Below are 23,521 nucleotides of genomic sequence, written 5' to 3'. Positions count from 1 at the left end.
GTCTTTGATAGGTTTAAAGAATTTAAGGCTCTGGTGGAAAACTAGATAGAGAAGAAGATAAAGGTGTTGAGGATGGATAATGGTGGAGAGTTTTGCAGTAAGGAATTTGAAGAATTCTGTAAGAAGTGTGGTATAGCACGGCAGAAAACTACTCCATATACACCTCAGCAAAATGGAGTTGCAGAAAGAATGAACAAGACGTTGATGGAAAGGGAAAGAAGCCTGCTCAGTAGTGTCGGGTTAGGACAGGAATTCTAGGCAGAGGCGGTGGAGACAGCATGTTACCTGGTCGACAGATCACCTTCATCAGTGTTGGAGGATAAGACTCCACAAGAGGTATGGATTGGTAAGAAACCCTCTCTTTCACATCCGAGGGTATTTGGATGTGATGCATATGTACATGTTCCAAAGGAGAAATGAACCAAGTTGGATAGTAAATCTAAAAAGTGCATCTTTATTGGGTATAAGGATGGTTTAAAGGTTTATAAGCTTTGGAACCCAACAACAAGGAAGCTTGTGTACAACCGAGATGTGGTGTTCAGAGATGTGAAAGATGTTATTAAACATGAAGTCCAACCAAAAGAACCTGAGAAGATAGATTTTGAGCTAAAGGAGGAAGAATCAGACTCTACAGCAAAGGAGGAATCAGAAGATGAAGAGCCACAAACTCCGAGTGTAAGAAGATCAATTCAAGAAAGAAGGTAGCCAGAAAGGTATATTCCATTTTCTTTCTGTTCAAATTTTTCTTTATCTATTACTGATGATGATCCCAGAATTGTGAAGGAAGTAGTAGATTCAGAGGATGGAAAACTCTGGAAAGAGGCCATGGTTGATGAAATGGCATCTTTGCACAAAAATGAGGCTTGGGATCTGGTGGATTTGCTAGCTGGAAAGAAACCCATTGGCAGCGAATGGGTGTTCAAGAAGAAGACAAAGGTGGATAAATACAAAGCTCGGTTGGTAGCAAAAGGTTACTCCTAGGTGCCGGGAACTGATTTTGGTGATACTTTTTCTCCTGTTGTCAAGGTAACTTCTATTAGGTTATTTTTATCTGTTTCTACTACTTTTGGTTTTGAGGTAGAACAGATGGATGTGAAGACAACATTTCTTCACGGGGATCTGGAAGAGGAGATCTACATGAAGCAACCTGAAGGCTTTGCAGTGAAGGGTAAGAAAGAACTGGTATGAAAGTTAAAGAAGTCTTTGTATGGGTTAAAACAGTCACCAAGGATGTGGTATTACAAATTTGATACATTTATATGGGGACTTGGCTTCACCAGAAGCAAAGCAGATCACTGTGTGTATTTTAAATTAATTGGTGACCATGTTATTTATCTGGTCTTGTATGTGGATATGTTTCTGGTTGGAAATGACAAAGAAATTATCCAAGACTTGAAGACCCAATTGTCCTCCAAATTCGACATGAAATATCTTGGTGCTGCAAACTATATTTTGGGCATGGAAATTAAAAGAGATCAGGCAAAGAGGAAGCTCTGGTTAAACCAGAGGAAGTATGTTGAGACAATACTATAGAGGCTTAATATGCAGGATAGTAAATTTATCTGCTGAACAGTGTCCCAAGACACAAGAAGAGGAAAAGGATATGTCCCATGTTCCATATGCAATTGCAGTTGGTAGCCTGATGTATGCAATGGTCTGTACTATACCAGACATTGCACATGCAGTGGGAGTATTGAGCAGGTTTATGTCAAAACTAGGGAAAGAGCATTGGATAGCAGTGAAGCGGGTTTTCAGGTATTTGGGTGGCACTAGTGATTATGGTTTGTGCTATCAAGGAAGACCGGGATTGGATAGAGTTTTGGATATTCATGGCTTTGTTGATGCAGACTGGGCTGGAGATTTGGATCAGAGAAGATCTACAAGTGGGTATGTGTTTAACCTATTTGGAGGTGCAGTCAGTTGGATGAGTAAGAAATAATCTGTAGTGGCACTATCAACTACAGAGGCATAATACATGGAAGCCACTCATGCAAGCAAGGAAGCAGTTTGGTTGCAGAGATTGTGTTAAAGTATGGGGTTAGTAGAGGGAGCTATAAGGATAGACTCTGATAACCAAAGTGCAATTTTCTTGGCAAAGAACCCTGCTTATTATTCAAAGACAAAGCACATTGATGTTTAGTATCACTTTGTGAGGGATATGATAGAAGACAAAAAGGCGTTGTTGGTAAAGGTGGACACTTTGAAGAATACTGCAGATGCATTGACAAAATTTGTGAGCTCTAAGAAGTTCTCTTGGTGTAGAGAAACAATGGGCATTTTAGGGCTGGACAAATGACTAAACTATCCTGTGGCCCCCTATGGAAAGAAAACAACAAGTGGTAGAATGTTGGGTTGTGTTATATTCTTTCCATGACTAACCTAGGTAGTGAACCGGGGGGTTAGAGGGGGGGCAGAGCACCACCTTCATTCCGCTGATTGCACAGCGGGGGGGTCACAGGGGTGGCAGCAGCGCCCCCTATCTGAGGGGTTTGAGGGGTGCGGGTAGCCCTATATTAGGTTGGGTGAACCTACCTATGGTTTTCGGTCCATGGTTTTGGACGCAATGGTTTTTCGATCCATGGTATTGGATGCTTCGACATGTATAAATATGTATTGTAACATTGAAAGGAATATAATGAAAAATCAAGCTGGTAGTCCCGGTTTTGGGATCAAGGGGAAAATCTCTGTGTATATGTGTTTTATGTGTTATGCTCTCGCATTGTTTATTTTTTGTGTTTTAGAATTCGTATGCAAGTAATTTCTGTACAGGGTTAAAACCTACACGCGAAGGCGACTATAACAGATCACAAAGGCCTCGCAGGTTAGGGTAGTGCGCGAAGTGACCTACACAAATCCATTCATGGTTGGACTAAATCGACCCCTCAGAAATCTTAGGGGTGCGGAAACTTGGTTCTAGCATCCCCACATACTGCTTCGGGTGAGACCTCAGTCCACGCTCCGTGGGCTGTTACCGAAAGGGCCAGTAGTGTAGGGATTTGTTTGGCTAATTAACTCTGAACCTGGGTCAGGCCCCATCAAGCTAAAGAATAGTTCAGTTGCCGAGACTGGAATCTGCATAGAGATGTCTGATGTTGTATCATTGGAATCCAACTAAGAAGGAAATTGAAGGTTGATTGGACAGGAGGATTCACGAATTCGCGGCGTAGGAGAACAGGAATCCGCGACTGAAAAAAGAAGAGTGGTTAGATTGCTACCCATACACAGAAATCCATGAGATCTTTTTCGTATCTTTCCCTATTGAGCTATACGAGTGGATCACAAAGCTAACAGATAGCTAAGGAAGGTGGAAGCTCGACAGTCCTATTGTGTGGACCCCATAGTTGGTGCATAGATTGGAAGCATCAGAGGATAAGATTGCACGCGTTGTTGATCACTAGCTCAATCGGATTATAGGAGGATGCATTGCTGAGTTCACGGTACTTTAGTCAGCTATAGCAAGGAAAAGCGATGCTTTCTCAAAGGACCATGAGGTAAGTATGTAAAGTCTCTGAATACTTGGATTAAAATGCTATTGTGTGAAAAGAGGGTTATGCAATTACCTTGATATTTAGAGCTATGCAAAGTGGAAAAACCTACAGAAATGAAGTAAGGGACCAAAGAATAGCCCTTTGATTTCACCTCCGCAAGGGGACGAGGAAGAGCTCACGAAGGTCTCTCTGCAAAGTGTGATCCATCTAATAAGGAAAAGAATTCCGCGCATACCACCCCCACACACAGCGCCACCAGCTTCACTGCCTTCACCTCCATCTTCACTCGTACCACCTCTTCCACCACTACGAGTCAATATGGCAAGCACGATAAAGTTGCTTGTGTTCAAGGGAGTAGGAAATGAGGATCCAGACCAATTTTGGTTTGTCATAAGAGCCATATCGGAAGCACAGGGAGTTACAGATGATAATATAAAGAAAGCGACATTGGTTAGTGCTCTGCAAGATCGCCGCTGACTTGGTATATTAAGAATTCTAATGACAATCTGAATGCAGGAATTGTGGATATCCAAGCAACGCTAAACAGGGAATTTAGCAGGCTGAAGTCAGAGGCGTAGTTGATCATTGGATTTAAAGAGATCACAATGCTACCAGGTGAGACTCCTTGGGAGTTGGATCAGAGGCTGAAGTGCATGATTTGCGAAGCTAATATGAATCTAATGGATGGACAACACTGCGAATGGTTTGTAGCATCACTAAGACCACATCTGAGGAGCGTGCTATAACAACAGAAGTTAATGACTCAGGAAGAGGCCTTAGAGATCACGATGAGGCTGCATGAAACCCCGACGTAGGATCCTAACTTGGGAGTTCAGTAAATCTATGTGCAATTGAAAAACTTATGCCTTGAGATGCAGAGTCTGAAACAGGACAAGACAACCTGACCAGAAGTGCACGAAAAGGTATCGTGCGTAAAATGCAAGGGTTAGTGTCATGATAAGGACCACTGGCCGGTGTTTGCGAATTACCTCACGGGAGGAGGATTGATGTCGTTAAGGCCAGAAGCACAAGCAGGACCTAGCGTGGTGCCTGCTTTGTGGTGCGTGATTTGTCAAATAGGAGGGAAGCACGCTACGAACAACTACCATTTGTTACAGAAGTATACACAAAATTCACAGCAATTGTTCTGTAACTTTTGTTGATCAGTGGGACATGATGACCGCACTTGTAGAAGCTATGAAATAATGATGGATAGAACTCCCACCTACAGAGTTCAGATCGAAACACGACCCCTAGACCAGAATGTAGGAGTGGCACGAACAGGATTTCAGGGGCGTAGACGAGGCCAAGGTGGAGGAGGACTAGGAAGAGGTCGTGCACAGCTGATATGCAACAATTGCGGAGGGCTAAGACATTATGACCGCAATTGTACAAACCCAATGCGTCCATCGTGTCTGTATTGTACTTTTTTTGATCATGAGATGGAAGATTGTCCTACGCTAATAGCTAGGATACGCGACACGGGAGCGCTACCGCCTCTCCCAACTCAGAACTTGCAGATGATGAGGTCTGAGATGCTCGAGGAAGATCCAAATGTGAACATTGTGCTCCAAAATGGAATCGTGATAGGAGATGATAAAGGAAAACAACCCAAAGATAGTACTTGGGTTCGCAAGGCTCCGACGAAAGAAGCAAACTTTGATTTGGAGCGCGCTAAGGAAACCTTCATGGAAGCTAAGAAGAGCTTCGCTAATGCCTCCACTTCAGGAAGAAAAGATAGACCAGAGCTGGAGATGGACCCATCTATGCTTATGACATTCCTGGAAACATCCATGAACCTACTATGCGACAGTAAGGCTATAAAAGGATTGCAGTAACTCATTAAGAGATGTGTTGGGACCATGCCAGGAGAACCGTGAGTAGTCTGAAAGATTGGAAAGCATAAGACAAAGACGGGGAGAGAAATGAGGCTAACCGCGCAGATTGGATAATATGAGATGGACCAAGTAATTTTGGATTTAGGATTGGACGCGAACGTTCTGCCAAAGTAGACATGGTAGTGCATGGGGAGGCCTATGCTGTAGTGGTCTCCTATTCAGAAGATAATACCTATGGGGAGATTGCAGGGAATCACTATGGATATTGAGGGAGCGAGCGCGCTAGCAAACTTTGAAGTAATAGAGATTATTGATGACAACAATCCCTACCCTGTGCTCTTAGGAATTGATTGGGCCACTCACATGAACGAGATGATTAATCTAAAGAAGCTCAACATGATTTTTGGGAAGAAGTATCTGTGCATAGTTATACCCTTGGACCCTGTTGAAGGATCACACTATACAGAGCCAGTCCGTGACTATGAAAGTGATGATGATTTGGACTGCATCTACAAAATAACTATGATGCAAGAAAGTGTTCCCTCTGTGGACAGAGGCAACCCCTCTAGCCCTAGAGTGGGTCTAGTCACAAACACGGACAAATCAACAACAATTCTCCTTAAATAGTTCAAGTTGGAGGTCTACCTCAACTGGTGGTTGATGGAGTTCCATTGCGCTACTCCAGCTTCTGCTTCCTTCTCCTGATGAGTAATCAACCTGAAACAAAGCAAAGGAAATACAACAAAGCACGTAACAGGATACAAAAAAGAACTATTTACTCATAAAGTCAAGAAATCATGAGCTATCTAGTACATTGCATACAAGACATAGGAAAACATCATTGATTCCATTAAATATAAAATAGAGTAAGCTTACAACCCAGGTCTTGACGTCAAAAGCCTTCTCAAGAGCGTCCAGCCAGCATGTTCCTCAAGCATTCACTCTTGAAGATGGATCTTCCAACATACAAGTCTCTCTCACTCACAAGTCTTACAAAAGATAAAAGCACTTCACAACCTTCCTCAAGCTCTCAACAAACCCACACTTGTCACACTCACACCAGCTATCTAACAAGCTCACAATACTATCAGCAACACTCCAAAGACTAAGAATTCCAAAAACTAGCAGCCCATAGCAATGGTGAGAGCTTAAATAGGAGAAGGAGTCTCCATGAATGGTGGGAGGATGAGCTTATCTCTAAGGAAGGTAGCACAAATGACATAACAGCCATGCAAGAGAAAGGAGGGAGACATAAACAAGGCCAAAAAACAGGTCTGGAGTCATCAGGAAGGCCGACTGTTGGAACAAATTCGCCCAATCTAGATCATCACGGGCACATAATTGGTCTGTCGCGCTGACATCGCTAATGAATAACGTAGCTAGTCATGTCATCGCAGGAGACTACAAGCAAGAATTGCACAGGCACATGAAATTTGACCATCGCGGGAATCACGTGTACTTCCACGATGGAAGTGCTTATGGTCTTTTTTGGAGGGCCCATCAGCGCGTTTATTTGGAAAACAGACGCGAGGATGCAGAAACCTTTGGAAAAGTGGGTCATTTGGAAACATCAGAGAGCATGAACATGAATGATTTGGACACATGACACAGTAGGAAGACTGGGGTGAAGACAGTGACAAATTACTGTGTAACAATAACCATGCGAGAGCAACATTGGGTAAATCCCACCGCGGACAGATGGATCTCATGGGAGCGTGAAAGCTCCTTTATGTCGGATTCTGATGAGGAGATTCATATCCAATAACGAGCCTGAAACAACAAAACCCTGGTGATCTTTTTTATGTTTAAACGGTCGAAAAAAGAGCTTAAAGGCGACCGCCTCTCGTTTCTTTTAACGAGTCAAGAGGGAAACTCGGCCATCTTTTCATGTTTCAAGTCGGAAAAGAGCTTAAAGACGACTTTTGGGGATCAAGTGTATATGATACTGTTGTAATTCCACTATCTGAGATCTTGCACAAAGAACACATCACACGTAAACCCGTTCGAGATAATATGAACAATGCATATAAAAACATAGTTAAAAAGCATATTTTGACTATCCATATGGTAAAACAATGAGAAAAAACCCACATTTACAAAATGTAACTTTTAAATTTGCAAAAATCACTATAAAAAGGAATTAACCCATTCATTTTTACCATAGCACTGTTCAGTTTACCGTGGAGCACTTTGGAACACTGAGGTTGGCGAGCGAAATTCGGCCCCGTCCGTGCATCATTCGTCCCGAAACTCGTTCCAGGTAGACACACGTTGCCCTGTGCTTCATTTTGATGCTTCTTTCATGCGTTTTGAATGTTCCAAGTGGTAGTTTAGGCGGGTTTTTAAACTGTGTTCCGCCGCTCGGTCATCGCGGGTTTTCCCTATCGGGTCCGCGATGGCCGAAGATTTTTTACACTGGGCACGCTCTGATCATCGCGAAAAAGTGATGTACTTCCACGATGATCGTGAAAAATTTGAACTAGCTACATCACGTCATCGCGTCTATTTTTAAAACAGTCGCAATGACGCCACGAACTTAAGATTTTATGCAAATTCAGCGTTGAAATTTCTAAAAGAAGTGCTAATTCAATTTCTCTCATCCTGCAGGCTATAATGGCATTCGTCTGGCAAGAACGCGCGCACGATAACAACGATATAGAAGCTTTTGCCGATGCGGGGTGCCGAAACGCATTACGGGCATGCGGATTGCTCAAATTTTTCCTAACTCCACACCTATGGGCACAACCTGACTTGCTGGAGCTACTGATCAGGGCCTGGAATCCCACAGATGGGAAATTTATCATCTGAGGCCGGGATATCGAGTTCGATTCTATAGACATCTATTTTTTGACCGGGCTGTCTCGTCGAGGTGAGAGGCCCATTCTGGAGGGGCAGCGACCCGGGGGTGATACCTTAGATATGCTGATGGCTCAAGTGTGCCCACAGGCATGCAAGTCAAGGAGTGGGAAGGTGGCAATCCCAACAGTGGAGGACGTAATCCTTCGTGCTATGCTTTTCATGGTGACATGGGCAGCGGGCTCCCAAGCCCAACATGAGGCTTCGAAGACCCATCTCCGGCTGGCCCTCGAGTGTCTCAATCCCACCATGTTTAACTGGGCAGAGGCAGTAGCGGCAAGCATGAAGAGGCAACTCACCAACTATCGTCAAGGAGAGACGAAGCAATTTGGTTATGGATCGATCTTAGTCCCGATCATGCTGGAGCGGGTGCCAGCACTGCAGTTTCAAGACATGGATTTGGACTTACCTAGGCCACGTGAGACGAGGGCCACGTGATGGGCTCATGTCATGCAGCGAGGAGGTGGCAGATGACCAGTGGCGTGGGGGACATTTTTCCGAGAGTGGCTAGAGCGGCAGACGATCTTCGTGGAGGATTGGCCATATGCCGGCATGGACTTCCACGGAGATCCTGACATGCAGCTGCCTGCTAGAGAGCAGTGGGATGACGGCGGTAAGACACTTGATCACATTTTTTTATTTTTATTTTTACGATGCTTTTGATTTTTTCATGTACATGTCCTAATGACGAACACTATGGTATGCAGATGTAGGACCAGTAAGACCCCTTGGACTAGCTCCAGAGGTGCGGAGGGATGCACAGGGTGTTGGAGCACTAGCCCTGGCTCCTCCGGAAGATGATACAATGGAGATAGTGATCCAGAACCTTGAGGGCCTGCTAGTAGGGATTCCAGATTACATGGGGATCAAGGAGGTCCCCAGAGCGTCTCAGATCCACACAGTAGGAGTGGAACCCAGGATGCACCGCCTGTTGAGGCAGGTGGCACGAGCGGCGGTGCACTATAGGGAGCACAACCCACCGCAATAGACACCTAGGTTTTTATTTCCTACTGGTGATTTTTGAGAGACATGTGTCTCAGATGTACGGAGAACACAGACTCTATTTGGACATGTACACTTATTTTTTAGCGCCTCGGTGCGCCACACGATATATATATATATATATATATATATATATATATATATATATATATATATATATATATATATATATATACATATTCCTATGGTCTATTATTGTGCTTTATATGCTTTCTTGTATGATGTTTTGATTATATGTTACGCAAATGTCTGTCTAATACATGATTAGCCAATGCATCAGTTAACGTGTTTAATCATCGTGGAATATGCTGATATGTAATGAAATCAAAATTCCTCTCTAACAATTTAACACGTAAATACAACCTTAAAATGCGATGGTCTCTGATGGAATATTGCCCATTGAGCTGGTGGACGACAAGTTGAGAGTCCAGGTTCACAACCAATGCACGGATACCAAGATTAATTGCCTCAGCCAGTAATTCAATCACATCATTGTATTCAGCAACATTGTTTGTGGTACAACCTAAACACACACCTTGAAGATCTATCAACTCACCATGAGGATTGTAGATCACCCACGTCGCAGAGGACAAGTTGCGGGTACTGCGGCAGGCACCATCAGCGAAACCAACGTAAGATGCACCATACATCTGCACAAGAAGCAAAAGACACAATAAGCGGCAATCACGCCTTCACACCAAGCCAAAAACATGAAAACACACACACAACCCACCTACTAACACACGTATGTACAAACCAAAGTGCATGGGATTCACGCATAGTACTTTTTCAAGTATAGCCCGTTTCGGGGCTTATCGAGAGGATTCCCTTCGTAATCAATTAGCTCGTAGGCCCCTTTCTGCAAAACTCTCTTTACAATATAAGACCCAAGCCACAAGGGTTCGAGTTTTCCTGCCCCCATATTATCATTCGCTTGATCGTAAAGCAGCACTAAATCTCCCTCAACAAAAGAACGAGGATGGACAGTATGATCGAAGTGAGTTTTCACTCTCTTCTTCTATGCTTCGATAGCTAGAGAGGCTAGGCGACGGGTCTCGTCCAGTCGTTCTAGGTAAAGAAGGCGTTCTTCTACCGGAGTAGTGTTGGGAAGTAATTCGACGGCCAACTTCAACAAAGGGATCTCGCACTCGATTGGAAGGGTAGCCTCTAGTCCGTAAACTAATTGAAATGGAGTGAAACCGGTGGCATCCTTCACAGAGGTTCGGTAGGCCCACAAGGCAGAGAACAACATCAAGTGCCAGTTAGACTTATGCATGCCAACGGTACGTTGAAGCATCATAACCAGAACCTTGTTGACGGCTTCAACCTGGCCATTGGCCTGAGGATAGTATGGAGTCGAACTATCATGCCGTAAGCCTAGCTGGGTTGTTAGCTCGGTCATCATGTGATTACGGAAATGCTTCCCGTGATCAGTGACGATGGCCTGAGGGACTCCGAACCGTGAAATAACATGGTTGAACAAAAATTGCACCGTTGTGTGACCGTCTTCAGTTAATGTGGGCATCGCCTTGGCCCATTTTTTGAAGTAATTGACGGGAATGATAATATACCCATGCCCCTCGGCCGAGCGAGGGTTATAGGTCATATAATCAATGCCCCATTTTGGAAAAGGGCCGACGGTAACAACAGGGTGTAATGGAGCGGGAGGCGCACGCATCTTCCTCTGGTATATCTGGAACTCGTGACAGGAGCAGACGGCAAGAATGCAATCCTTAAAGATGGAGGGCCAGAAATAACCGATGCAGGTGATCTTTTGAGTAGTAGCATATCTGGACATGTGACCACCACAGGCACCAGAATGGTAGTCATCAAAACTCGCTCAGCTTCCTCGAAAGTTAGGCATCGACAGAGAACCGATTTGGCGGCGAGACGATACAGGGTGTCCCCAATGATGCGATAGGGCTGAGACTGATGGCGGATCTGTCGCCGAGCATCCTTAGACACATCTGGGAGAAAAGAGGACATCTGCAGATATACAATGATATCTCCATACCAGGGATCGAGGGTGCTAATTAGGAATAGAGTTTTGTCCGGGATATGGTCCTCTGACCGAGAGGGCGCAGTAGGAGACGGAAAAGAGCAAAGTAACTCAACAAAGACAAGGGATTTCTTAGACTTGGCGGTGGTGAATTCCAAGTCAAACTCTTGGACGATGACAATCCAATTCGAGTACTTGCCCCCCAGAAACTGACGTGACAAAATGTACGTCATCGGGTTGCAATCAAAAACCACGGTCGTAGTGCGCAACAAGATATAATGGCAGAAACATTGAACGACACAAACGGCGGCCAATACCAACTTCTCAACGTAAGCGTATCGAGTTTCTGTATCTAAAAGATTGCGGCTGAGATAATATATGACATGCTCAGTGTCATCATCGTCATCTTGAACGAGAACCATGCCAATAGTGGTATCGGCAGCGGCCAAATACAGAGTATAGTCACGATGATAATTTGGAGGACGTAACAATGGAGCAGAAACAAGGAGACCCTTGAGACGCTCGAAGGACTCTTGAGCGACGGCATCCCAATGAAAAGGGGTATCTCGCTTCAGTAACTATGTGAAACCTTTAGCCACTTCGGCATAGTTCGGAATGAATCGTCTTAAAAAATTTGCTTTGCCCTGCAAGCTCTGCAATTGCTGCAAAGAAGTAGGGGGAGGAAGATTCAGAATAGCCTCGACTTTAAGGGGATCCAAACGGATGCCCTCTCGGGAGACGATAAACCCGAGCAGTCTGCCTGACTCAACGCAAAAGACACACTTGTGAGGATTAAGCCTGATGTGGTAGTGTCGACAGCGGAGAAAGATTTCGTGAAGATGAGCGGGATGGTCCTGACGTTTTGCAGAATGAGCTGGTAGATCATCCAGGTATGGTTGTACAATGTGACGAATGTCATGGAATGCATAGGACATTGCACGTTGGAAGGTAGCACCAGTGTTCTTCAAACCGAAAGGGAGCTTTTTGTAGGCGAAAGTGCCCCACGGACAGATAAAGGCAGTCTTGTGCTGATCTGCGGGCGCAATATTGATCTGGTTATACCCAGAAAAACCGTCCATGAATGAATACATTTCGCTCCCAGCACACTCATCAATGAGCTGATCAATGAAGGGTGTGGGGAAGTTATCTTTGGGATAGGCCCATTTAATATCACAGTAATCAACACAGACTCAAATGGTACTCTGTTTTTTATTCACAAGGACGATATTGGAGACCCAATCTGTGAGTGGGATGGGATAAATAAAACCAGCCTTAAGAAACTTTTCAACTTCCGCTTCAATGGTTGCAGCCTTTCGGGGGTGCACGGGGCGTAGACGTTGACGAACAGGCTTAGCACCCGGATACGTAGGTATCTCATGCACCACTATGCTAGGATCAATGCCAGGCATTTCTTCATAGGACCAAGCAAAGACATCATGAAATTCGCGAAAAAGATCAGTATAGAGCTGAATTTCCTCTGGAGTGCAAGTGACTCCAACATGAATATGCTTGGCAATCCCTAGTTTCACAGAGATGTCGATGGGCTGGGTCTATGTGATGTTTCCCATATTTCCTTTGGAAGACACTTGATAAACTTGAATGGGTGTTTGAAGGGGTTGAGATGGGAGACAAGGAGCAAACCGCTCGAGAAAGGTAAGCATTTCCTAGTGGGCAGGGAGAAACGAGGAACGATGGTGATGATCAGACCAATGAGGTTCCTCGAGAGACATGGTCTCAATAATGGTTTCATCCGAAGGAAATGTTTCCTTTAAAGGATCTGAAGAAGCGTCATCTCCAAGCCAAGGGGAATGAGCGTACGAGTTGGGAGCCCTGCTCGAAAGAGCAGGTTTAGAAAGGGGAGCCGATGCAGCAATGATTTCGACATAGTTGAGCTCGGCATGACTCAACGGCATCTCATCGCCCCAAGATTCTACCTGATCAACAGGGGGAAGAACCCACGGATCAGAGCGAATGGAAATCATATTGATAGGAGCGACGTTAGGAGGTGGGAGTGAAAACACACCCATGAGGGCAGGATCTTTAAAAAGTCCAGCTCCCACACTCTCATATGGTTTGGAGGTATGCTCCACAAAAGGCAGTTGCCTTCGGAAGAGGAGGCGAAGAAGGACAGTTGGTTTACAGTGACAATATTCCCCTAATGAGGTAAATGAATGACACGAAATAGAGATGAAGCCACGGCTCGGATGGCGTATGTCCAGCTACGTCCCAGAAGGAGGTTGTAGGTAAGATTAGCATCAACAACTTCAAATTCCACTTCGATCGTCTTCCCTTCCAAAGTAATGGGAAAACGTTGGAGTATACCATAATGGCAAGACTCTCTCCCATCAAAGGCTTCCAAGGTTGTAGGAGACTGGCTCAGCATCGGAGAACTAATAGCCTTCCAACAGGCAACAGACATGATGCAAGTTGAAGCGCCTTCATCAATGACTGTACGATGAATCGTTTTGGAATTGATAATGACCTGTATGAGGAAGGCGATTTGGTGAGGCAGTCTTGGTATATGGCTTTCAAGGTCAAAAGTAATCAAATCTGAGTCAGCCGGGTCTATGCCACCGATGGCTGATAGCAAGGACTTCCTCTGAGAGGGGCAGCTCTGGAGTACTTCTAAGGCAGACATAGCTGACGGAGCCTGGGCTAAGTCCTCAACAATGCTGTAGTGCTGGGCAACACGAGCATTAGGGTTGTAAGAATATTTCCGGAGTACACCTTTCGGAGGGGGTCGGATGGGCGTCTCAGTGCTAGGTCTCTCGATATGGAGCAGACCAGAATTGGATGGAGGAGCGCTAGAGGGGACCTCAGGCTCTTTCCTGGCAAGCGACGGATATTCTTTTGCCTGAGTACTGATGTGGACAGGAATTGTCCCAACCATAAATACTTGAGAACCAAAGGAAGAATAGGGTTGAGATGGATCAGCCACCATTTGCGTTTGCTGTGAGGGAAAAGGTTCTTTGAGCATAGCAGGAGTCCCAGGAGCACCTTTCAACAAACGACTAACTTTAGACCGCCTTGGGTAGTCTTTGGTATAGTGATCCTCGTCATAGATAAGACAAGGGTACTTGGGCTTGCGTTTGGCGCCTTCCTCTGGTGGAGGTTTAGGGGAATCCTGCTTAGGTTGATACGCTTTATTGTTCCCTTTTTCCTTCTTCTTTCCTTTCGAGGCTTTGTCTGCCATGGTGGACTGGACGGCGTTAACCTCGGAAGTATTACCAGAATTAGATACAGCCTGAGAAGTATTTTCATTCGGAGCATTCGACTTTTGCTTCCCAGGGTTCGCGGAAGTTTTCTTTGAGGGCAGATTAACAGAACCAATGATACTGTCAACAGATGGTGTTGGCGGGGCTTTGGAAGTTCCTGGTCTTGGGGCATCAGGCAAATAATCATATAACGTACCAGACTGGGAGTAAACCAAGTCAAGGTACTAAGCGCGCGCAATAGCTTGCTCTTCAGTTACACATGCCCCCATAGCAATGTCCCATAAAATCGGACCAACGAATGAAGTCGTGAACCAGTCGGTGAGAAGCTGATCGGGAATCCAAAACTTAATCAAACAACGACGCCGTCTCCATTCATGGATATGATCAGAGATATGCGTAGCCGTTGTCTATTTTAAGGATGTCAGGAGGTGTGTGTCTATTTCATATTGAATGGGAAATTGAAAATGAGTTAAAAATTCCATAGCCAACGAGTTAAAATCTTGAAAAAATCCGCGAGATAACTCAATATACCACTTAGCAGCAGAGCCGGTGAGAGTCCTTTGAAAAAGGCGAAGCCGAATCGAATCGTCAAGCCATGAATTCGATGAACACCACAGATGATAAGTCATGACGTGAGCTTGGGGATCTTCTCCAGCTTTACCATCGAATTTGGGACAATCACCGGGAGTCTTAGTTGGAACCGGTGGCCAATACAGATTATGAAGAATAGGATCATTAGTTAGTTTGGACACATCCGGTAATTCCAACGTCGCTAAAAAGGGTAATTGAGTATTAAAGGACATCTGGGGCTGCGGATAGGAAGGAGTACCAGAGTTCCAGCCAGCTGGTGGTTGACCCCATTGATTTTGTCCAGACGGATTTGGCCCCAGAGGGTTTTGTCCATAGGGGTTATAGGATGGCTAACCCTGGATTTGCCCCCAAGCATTCCATTGATTACCAACTTGACCTGTAGGAGCAACATAAGGTTGCTGGTAATTCTGATAAGGACTCACCTGCAGTTGTTGATAATTTTGATACGGGGCAAATTGAATTTTCCCTTGGGATTGCTGGAAACCATAAGGCGGCTGGGCTCCAAACTGAGCCTGAGAGGCAGGTTGTGTTTGATAAGAGGTTGGGATTGAAATCCAACCTGCATTTGAAGACCGGATTGGGTCTGGGGCCCAGCCTGGGGCTGAAAACTGGGTTGAGGTTGAGAAGCAACAATCATTTGAGTGCCCGGTTGAGCAGGCCCGGAAGGATGTCCTTGAGAGAACTGAGGCTGAGCCATCTGGCTAGAAGGTTGACCCAGTTGAGATTGAGATTGGCTCATCTGCCCAGAAGACTGAGCTTGCTGGGTGTTGGATTGTCCTTGCATGACTGAGGGTTGTCCTGACAAACCGGATGGCTGAGCAGACTGGACAGTTGGTTGACCTGATTCGATTTGAGGCTGATCGACTTCTCCAGACGTTTGACCATACTAGACAGTGGGTTGGCCTTGCTGAACGTAAGGTTGATCGATTTTCCCAGAATGATAACCTTGTTGGACACCAGGTTGACCTTGTTGCATGTAAGGTTGTCCTGGATTACTAGAAGGTTGCGCAAAATAGGTAAAATATGGACCACCAGAGGCCGAAGGTTGTCCCTGAAAGGATTTTCCTTGCGGGCCTCCAGGTTGCCCTGGATAAGATTGCCCATAATACTACTGCCCTTGAGAGGTTTGCATGTAAGACGGTTGGCCTTGATTAGGTGGTCCTTGAAGATGTGCAGGCGATACTTGGCCACCATGATAAGTGGTGGTGCCCCAAGCAACTGATAATGGAACCGAGACCTCAACGGTAGGCTGAGATGGCAAGGATCTGGCAAGATAAAGGTGATGTCCTACGGGATCGTAGTAATGGAACGGACCTTGCGAGCCCGGATGCTGGACAACTTGTAAATACTGATCGTATGCCCCCCCTGCTGGAATGGAACCAGAAGAAGGTGGGGCATTTAACGTAGGATTAACAACTCCGGGTACGGATGCCGATGGGCCACTATAAGCTGACCCTGAAGAAGGTCTAGCTGCAGCGGTCACAACTGAGGATGCAGTAATGGCACCGACAACGGGGGTTGAAGAAGCCACACAAACAGTTGGAATAGTCAGGACGGAAGTGACAGGCACATTGTGAATTTGAGGAATAAAGGACTCTGAGGTCGGAGTGATGGTGTGTGACCACATAGAACTCGTGGAGGGAGTCCTAGAAGACATAACATCCCTTAACGCCTTATAGCGTAAAGGCAATGTAACACCAAGAGGGGTGATACGAAAAGGTGGAGTTTCCACTGAGGTGGGAATTTCACCGCTCGTCGCAACGGATTCTTCACTTGTGACAGGGGATATGTCCTCCATATCAGAAGAAGACATTGGGACCGAAACACCAGGAGGAGTAGGAGGGATATCTTCTTCAGAAGGCTCCCAAATGGGGTTCCAGTGAAGCTCGTAAGTCTCGTCGTCTGGAGCGCGAGAGTTAATCGGTTGGATACTTGGAATAACAGGGAGAGTATCACTCACAACCGGTACCTCAGGAGCAACAGAGGAAGGATACCCTTGGTCACTTGGAATGGGAGACGGGATTGGTGATTCTGCCAGGATGACGACTTCAAAAGATCCTAGGAAAACTAACGAGAAAGGACCCTACTCAAGCTAGCGCAAACAAGATCTAACTGGGTAAATGTAAATCGTGGCCGAATAAATTTTAAGACACAGGAACAAAACTTGACCTTTTCATTTTTAAAGATTTGAGAAAAGGACAAAAGATGACTCTAGTCGCCTTCGAATGTTTAATGAGCCTGAAGTGACAAGTGCTCAGATGGACCTTTTCTTTTAGGGAGTCCGAAAAGGAACGAAAGTGACTACTCTGGAGAACTAGGCAAAAGGTTTACCAAACAAATCCGTAAAACTGCATATACACCTTGGCAGTCATATGAAAACCAAGGACTTTCCGTACGGCAGTCAATCTTCCCGAATGTTGTGTTCGGTGCATTACAGCTTGTAAGGCGGCAGACACAGCTTCCTATGGATAAAGGATGATAACCTAGTGGGGTCTCCCCATATACTCGACGGTATGTGGGAGCACAAATCCGTACTAGACCACTATTGAGTCACAAAAGGAGGAATCACCCAACCTTGAGTGGAAACAAAAGTGACTAGGTTTAATGACGCCGAAGCACGTCTCTAGCCTAGACCTCTAAATGTGTGTGTTATGTTCCAATGCGTTGTTATATTTATTCAGTTCATTTTAAAGTTGATCTTGGATTATGTTTCATTTTTCAGGCCTTACCGTATGTATATAAAAAAACCTAGGATGCAGCTAAAATGAATGAAATATCCTTTTTCTTTGATGAACACCTACCTATGGGAGGGTAGAGAGATCATTCCCAAACCAAGAAAACCAAGGCAACAAACAGTCACTCAATGCAAGCAGACATCAATTCTTAAAATGCACGGATACTACTAATGATAGTTCTAATCATTCGCTTTCCAATATGTAACTTGAACTGCAAATTTACTTTCACTTTCACATGCCAAATGAAATGCAATTTTTTTTATTTTGATGCCTTTAATCTAAAGAAACCAATAAGCAACAAACAAATGTGGAAAAACGGTTGATCCAAACAATTGTAATCTATGTCTGGGTAGTGAAGAGAAATCGAAACAATGCCAAGATTGGTTCAACAACGATCACTAAATAATCAACCAAAAGTAAGCAAAGGGGAAGGCTCAATCAAACCAATAGCAAGCAACAAATGAAACCTTGCAAACAAGCAACCAAGCAAAACTGATCCAAAGGACTTGAAACAATAAAACTAGGTCACAAAGCAAAAAGGCAAGATTCGTCCAACAAAGCTCACAAGAGAGTGCCTCAACCTCTAGACAGTGAAAAACAAGTCATCAACCAAGTGAGAACAGCAGGGACTAGCAAGACTGACGGATTCAGGAGGCAGAATTGAAAAAATTCAATTCTACAGCAATCAACGTGGGCAATACACAGCAACAAAGCACTGATAAAGAATGACACGCAGCAACAAAGCGATGTCAGCGCAGAAGTACACGCCTTTTCCGCGATGGTCTGATTTACAGAACCATCGCGACTGTTAGGTGTAATAACGCGATGGACAGGAAATTACAAAAAGGGTGATGTGATGATAGCGCGACTATTAAATTAAAAAGCGCGATGATGTTCAAAAACAGCCACAAGCGAGCCAAAAAACTCCCAAACAAAAACAATCAATCTTTAGGAAAATAAATCATTTCCCAGACTAGGCCAGGAAACTCATAAAACAGACAACTAATCCCCAAAAAATTGAAAAGAGACCAAAACAAAAACTCAAGGCAAGAGTGAACAAGAAAAGAACAAAGGCTAGTTCCCTAGTGGGGTCGCCAATTTGTGATGTAGGAAAGTGTTCCCTCTGCGGACAGAGGCAACCCCTCTAGCCCTAGAGTGGGTCTAATCACAAACAAGGACAAATCAACAACAATTCTCCTTAAATAGTTCAAGTTGGAAGCCTACCTCAACCGGTGGTCGATGGAGTTCCGTTGCGTTGCTCCAGCTTCCACTTCCTTCTCCTGATGAGTAATCAACCTGAAACAAAGCAAAGGAAATTCAACAAAGCACGTAACCGGATACAACAAAGAACTATTTACTCATAAAGTCAAGAAATCATAAGCTATCTAGTACATTGCATACAAGACATAGGAAAACATCATTGATTGCATTAAATATAAAGTAGAGTAAGCTTATAACCCAGGTCTTGACGTCACAAGCCTTCTCAGGAGGGTCCAGCCAGCATGTTCCTCAAGCATTCACTCTTGAATATGGATCTCCCAACATACAAGTCTTTCTCACTCACAAGTCTTACACAAGATAAAAGTACTTCACAACCTTCCTCAAGCTCTCAACAAACCCACACTTGTCACACTCACACCAGCTATCTAACAAGCTCACAATACTATCAGCAACACTCCAAAGACTAAGAATTCCAAAAACTAGCTGCCCATAGCAATGGTGAGAGCTTAAATAGGAGGAGTCTCCATGAATGGTGGGAGGATGAGCTTATCTCTAAGGAAGGTAGTACAAATGATGGAACAGCCACGCCAGAGAAAGGAGGGCGACATAAACAAGGCCAACAATCAGGTCTGGAGTCATCAGGAAGGCCGACTGTTGGAACAAATTCGCCCAATCTGGATCATCGCGGACACATAACTGGTCTGTCGCGCTAACATCGCTAATGAATAACGTAGCTAGTCATGTCATCGCAGGAGACTACAAGCGACAGTTGCGCTGGCACATGAAATTTGACCATCGCGGGAATCACGTGTACTTCCGCAATGGCAACACTTATGGTCTGTTTTGGAGTGCCCATCAACGCATTTATTTGGAAAACGGACGCGAGGATGCAGAAATCTTTGGAAAAGTGGGTCATTTGGCAACATCAGAGAGCATGAACATGAATGATTTGGACACATGACACAGTAGGAAGACTGGGGTGAAGACAGTGAAAAATTATTGTGTAAAAATAACCATGCGAGAGCAAGATTGGGTAAATCCCACCGCGGACAAATGGATCTCATGGGAGCGCGAAAGCTCCTGTATGTCGGATTCTGATGAGGAGATAGAGCGATGGCATAATCAGTTACATGAGGTAACCATGCTGAACTGTAATATGATGAAAAGATCGCTACGCTGCGTGTCGACGAAAGTGAGGGATCTACCTACTTATGATGGGTTAAGTGAGGTAGATACTTTCCTAGATAAGTTTGAAAGGGAGGTGTCGAAAAAGAAACGTTTCCAAGCCTTGAATTGGGTAGTGCGTGCTATGCCCGCGAGGTGGTAGGGTACGCACAAAGGGAGCTTTGAATACTGGTGCGAATGCAGAAGGATGATGTACACACTGTTTGGGAAGCCTAAAGTACAATTAACAGGTAAATACAATGGGCAAGATGAGCTACGTGTACATCTAGCGAGGTGGATATAGGCATATGGAAAACAACCTACGCAGATGCGCGTGAACTCCACACTGAGAGGTATGGTCACTAAGCATATGTTGGGGGGACATATGTGCAGTTGGCTCTTAACATTGGATAGACAGTATGTCGAAAGAACAATCATGCAAAAGGCCATCCACACGGAAGCAGTTGATAATGTGTGCAACACATTGAACAAGGTAAGAAACGTGAAGAAAAGTGATTGGGACCTACACGTACCCGGGAAGACACCTTTTCGGTTGGTCCATAGAGTAGAAGCCATAATGCCTATGGAGTCTATCATGTCTAGTCCGTGCATAGTGGCGCTCACAGGGGTAACAGACCGCGGAGCCCTGGAAGAAAGGCTCGCGCAGTTGGAAGAGCTCGAAGAAGAATGGTTGGGACTCGATGAAGAGATCCAACAAGGTGATCTTAGGCTCCAAGAACTCATGAATGAAAGAGTTTGGTTGAGGGAGAAAAGCACCAGGGTAGAAGCAGAAGTGAAGAAGCTTGAGGAAGGAATACAGAAGGACTTCCTTGATAAAAAGACTATGGTGATAAAGTAGGAGGAGCTTGGTTACATTGACGAACTTAGGGACTACCGCCGAAAGTTTATCAGCTTGATGCATGGGATGGGACTGTATGTTATTAAGGTCATAGATGGTGGCGCAGTGCAGTTGGTGAAGTTAAATGGTGAACTCTTCCCAGGAAAAGTGAATGGCAGTCAGTTGAAGCCATACACGGCTGGTCCAGCTATCTGACTAGCCGACAGAAGCACAATCTTAGTGCTCTAGGCAGGTGAAAGGAGGCGCCGGACTATAAACAGGTTCAGGGTAGCAGTTCAGGTACAACGGTCTCTGAATAACACATCCAGGAGGTACAATAGGCAACCGCTCAGTGTGCTGCTAATGTTGCAGCAGTCTGGGTAGAGTTGGGAGGTCTCCGCGCGAAGATCTCCACACCGATAAAGTGACTCGAGGGCGAGTCACGATGTTTTTGTTGGTGGCCTGTTGGGCATGGGATCCCCCAAGGGAAGTTTTGGGGATTAAAGCCCAGATTTTGACTAAATCTGATGTCAAGACTCCATGTTTTGTGGGCACGGAGTGCGAGCTTGTAAATGAGTCATAGGGTTGTCCACCCTCATTTTTGTAACGTAATGTAGGCTTTAGATGTCTACCCATGGTCTGCGGACCATGGGACTGTATAAATAGAGCGAGGCTCTAAGTTTTAAGTTAGCAATAGAAATAGAAAGAGGATTGATGAAGAATTGAGTCTTGTCTAAAGTGTAGAGATGAGTCTTGGGTCATAGAGTAGGAGAAGGCTCTGCAGCTAAGTGCGCAGAGGCCTAGCAGTCCACAGTTGAGTGCGCAGACCCCTGTAACTAAGTGCGCAGGGCGAATCGAGTCTGTAACCATTGGAGAAGTAATAAAGAGAAGTTTCATATCATTTCTGTGTATCTTTTTCCTATTTTGTGCATTGAATGTATTGGGTGTAAATTGCAATTTCACTATTTATCTGGTGTATGAACTTATATGATTGTGTTGATTAAGTGAATATAAGATAAAGTATCTGTTTACGTGAAGTTAACTAACTGTTATAAGAAGATAAGTAAGATTCATGGTGTAACTAGGGGAAATAGCGCAAAACGCTGCCTTAGCAACGTGAAATCATCTCAGCCCCTGGTTAGGGTTGCGCGAAGGTGATTATAACAGATCGTGAAGGCCTCGCATGTCAGGGCAGTGCGGAAAGTGACCTGCGTGAAGTCATTCACAGTTGGACTAAATCAACCCCTCAGACATCTCAAGGGTGCGAAAATTTGGTTCCAGCATCACCCCATACTGCTTCGGGTGAGACCTCAGTCCACGCTTCGCTGGCTATTGCCGAAAGGGCCAGTAGTGTAGGGATTTGTTTGGCTAATTAGCTTCGAACCTGGGTGAGGCCCCATCAAGCCAACATTAGCCAAAGCATCTGTTAATGTATTCATATGCCTAGGAATGTGATGATATGTGATATAATGAAAATTTCGTTCCAAGAGATGAATATGCAAATACATTCTCAATAACTGAGGGTTTCTGACAGAATATTGCCCATTGAGTTGAAGAACAACAAGTTGCGAATCAAGGTTAACAACCATTTCTCGAATGTCAAGAGCAATGGCTTCTAACAAGAGTTCAATAATCACGCTATATTCAGCAATGTTATTACTTGTTTGACCCAAACAAATAGCTTGAAGATCAATCAACTCACCATGAGGTTCATAAATAGCCCATGTCATGGATGATAAATTCTAGGTACTACGGCAAGCACCATCAACGAAATCGACATAAGGAGTCACAAACATCTACACAGTGGGTGAAGACATAATAAGCAGGAAAGCTGCTTGAAAAAACACACCAAAACAAACTGCACAAAAATGACTAACATACTTATGTACACAAGTAACCACGCAAGATGACTCACGCATAATACTTTTGAATGGAGTCCATTTCTAGACTCGAGTAATCAATCTACAGAGAAGAAAATCGGGGTTTCAATGTTGACATCACGTGTAAACATCGACTCAACCAAATAATAGAGTAAAACTCATAAAAGGTTGTGTCCCCATGCCCCTCGGGCGAGTGAGGGTTACGAGTCAGAAGAGGGGAACCCATTGCAATAATGGGAAAATGGTAGATGGATCTGGTGACATACCTGTAGGTCAGACTTGCCACTGTCGACACTGGTTAATTAAGTACAATGGTTTTGTCTCTTCTTATACTCCTTTAAAAACTTCTTTCAGCCCTGGAAGTGATGGACACTCCTTGGTGGCATGGTCCTTAGGGTAGATAGCGCATGTCTGGACCAAGTCTAATGGACACTCCCATTGACTGTGCTTCTTCTAGCAGCATGGGAAAAAAAGACCAAATTATGCTTTGTTAAGGCTTGTTTCTGTTTGGCCTACATGACATCTAATTGTATATTCAGTGTGCCTAAGATGTTTGTCTTGAAATCCTCCAGGAGGTTACCGATTTCCACTCTTGTCATGCCTCCACTAGGTGGTTTGCTTCCTCTAGTCATAGAACTCAGTTTCCTGACCCGGTCTATGTGCTACCTCGTGAACACCTGATACACAATCGAAA

Source organism: Pinus tabuliformis, chromosome 9 (assembly GCF_031772625.1).
Source record: "Pinus tabuliformis cultivar Carrire ecotype Pingquan chromosome 9, CPIR1, whole genome shotgun sequence".
Taxonomy (NCBI): domain Eukaryota; kingdom Viridiplantae; phylum Streptophyta; class Pinopsida; order Pinales; family Pinaceae; genus Pinus; species Pinus tabuliformis.
The sequence above is the reverse complement of the archived record's forward strand: the minus strand, read 5'-3'. Positions refer to the sequence as shown.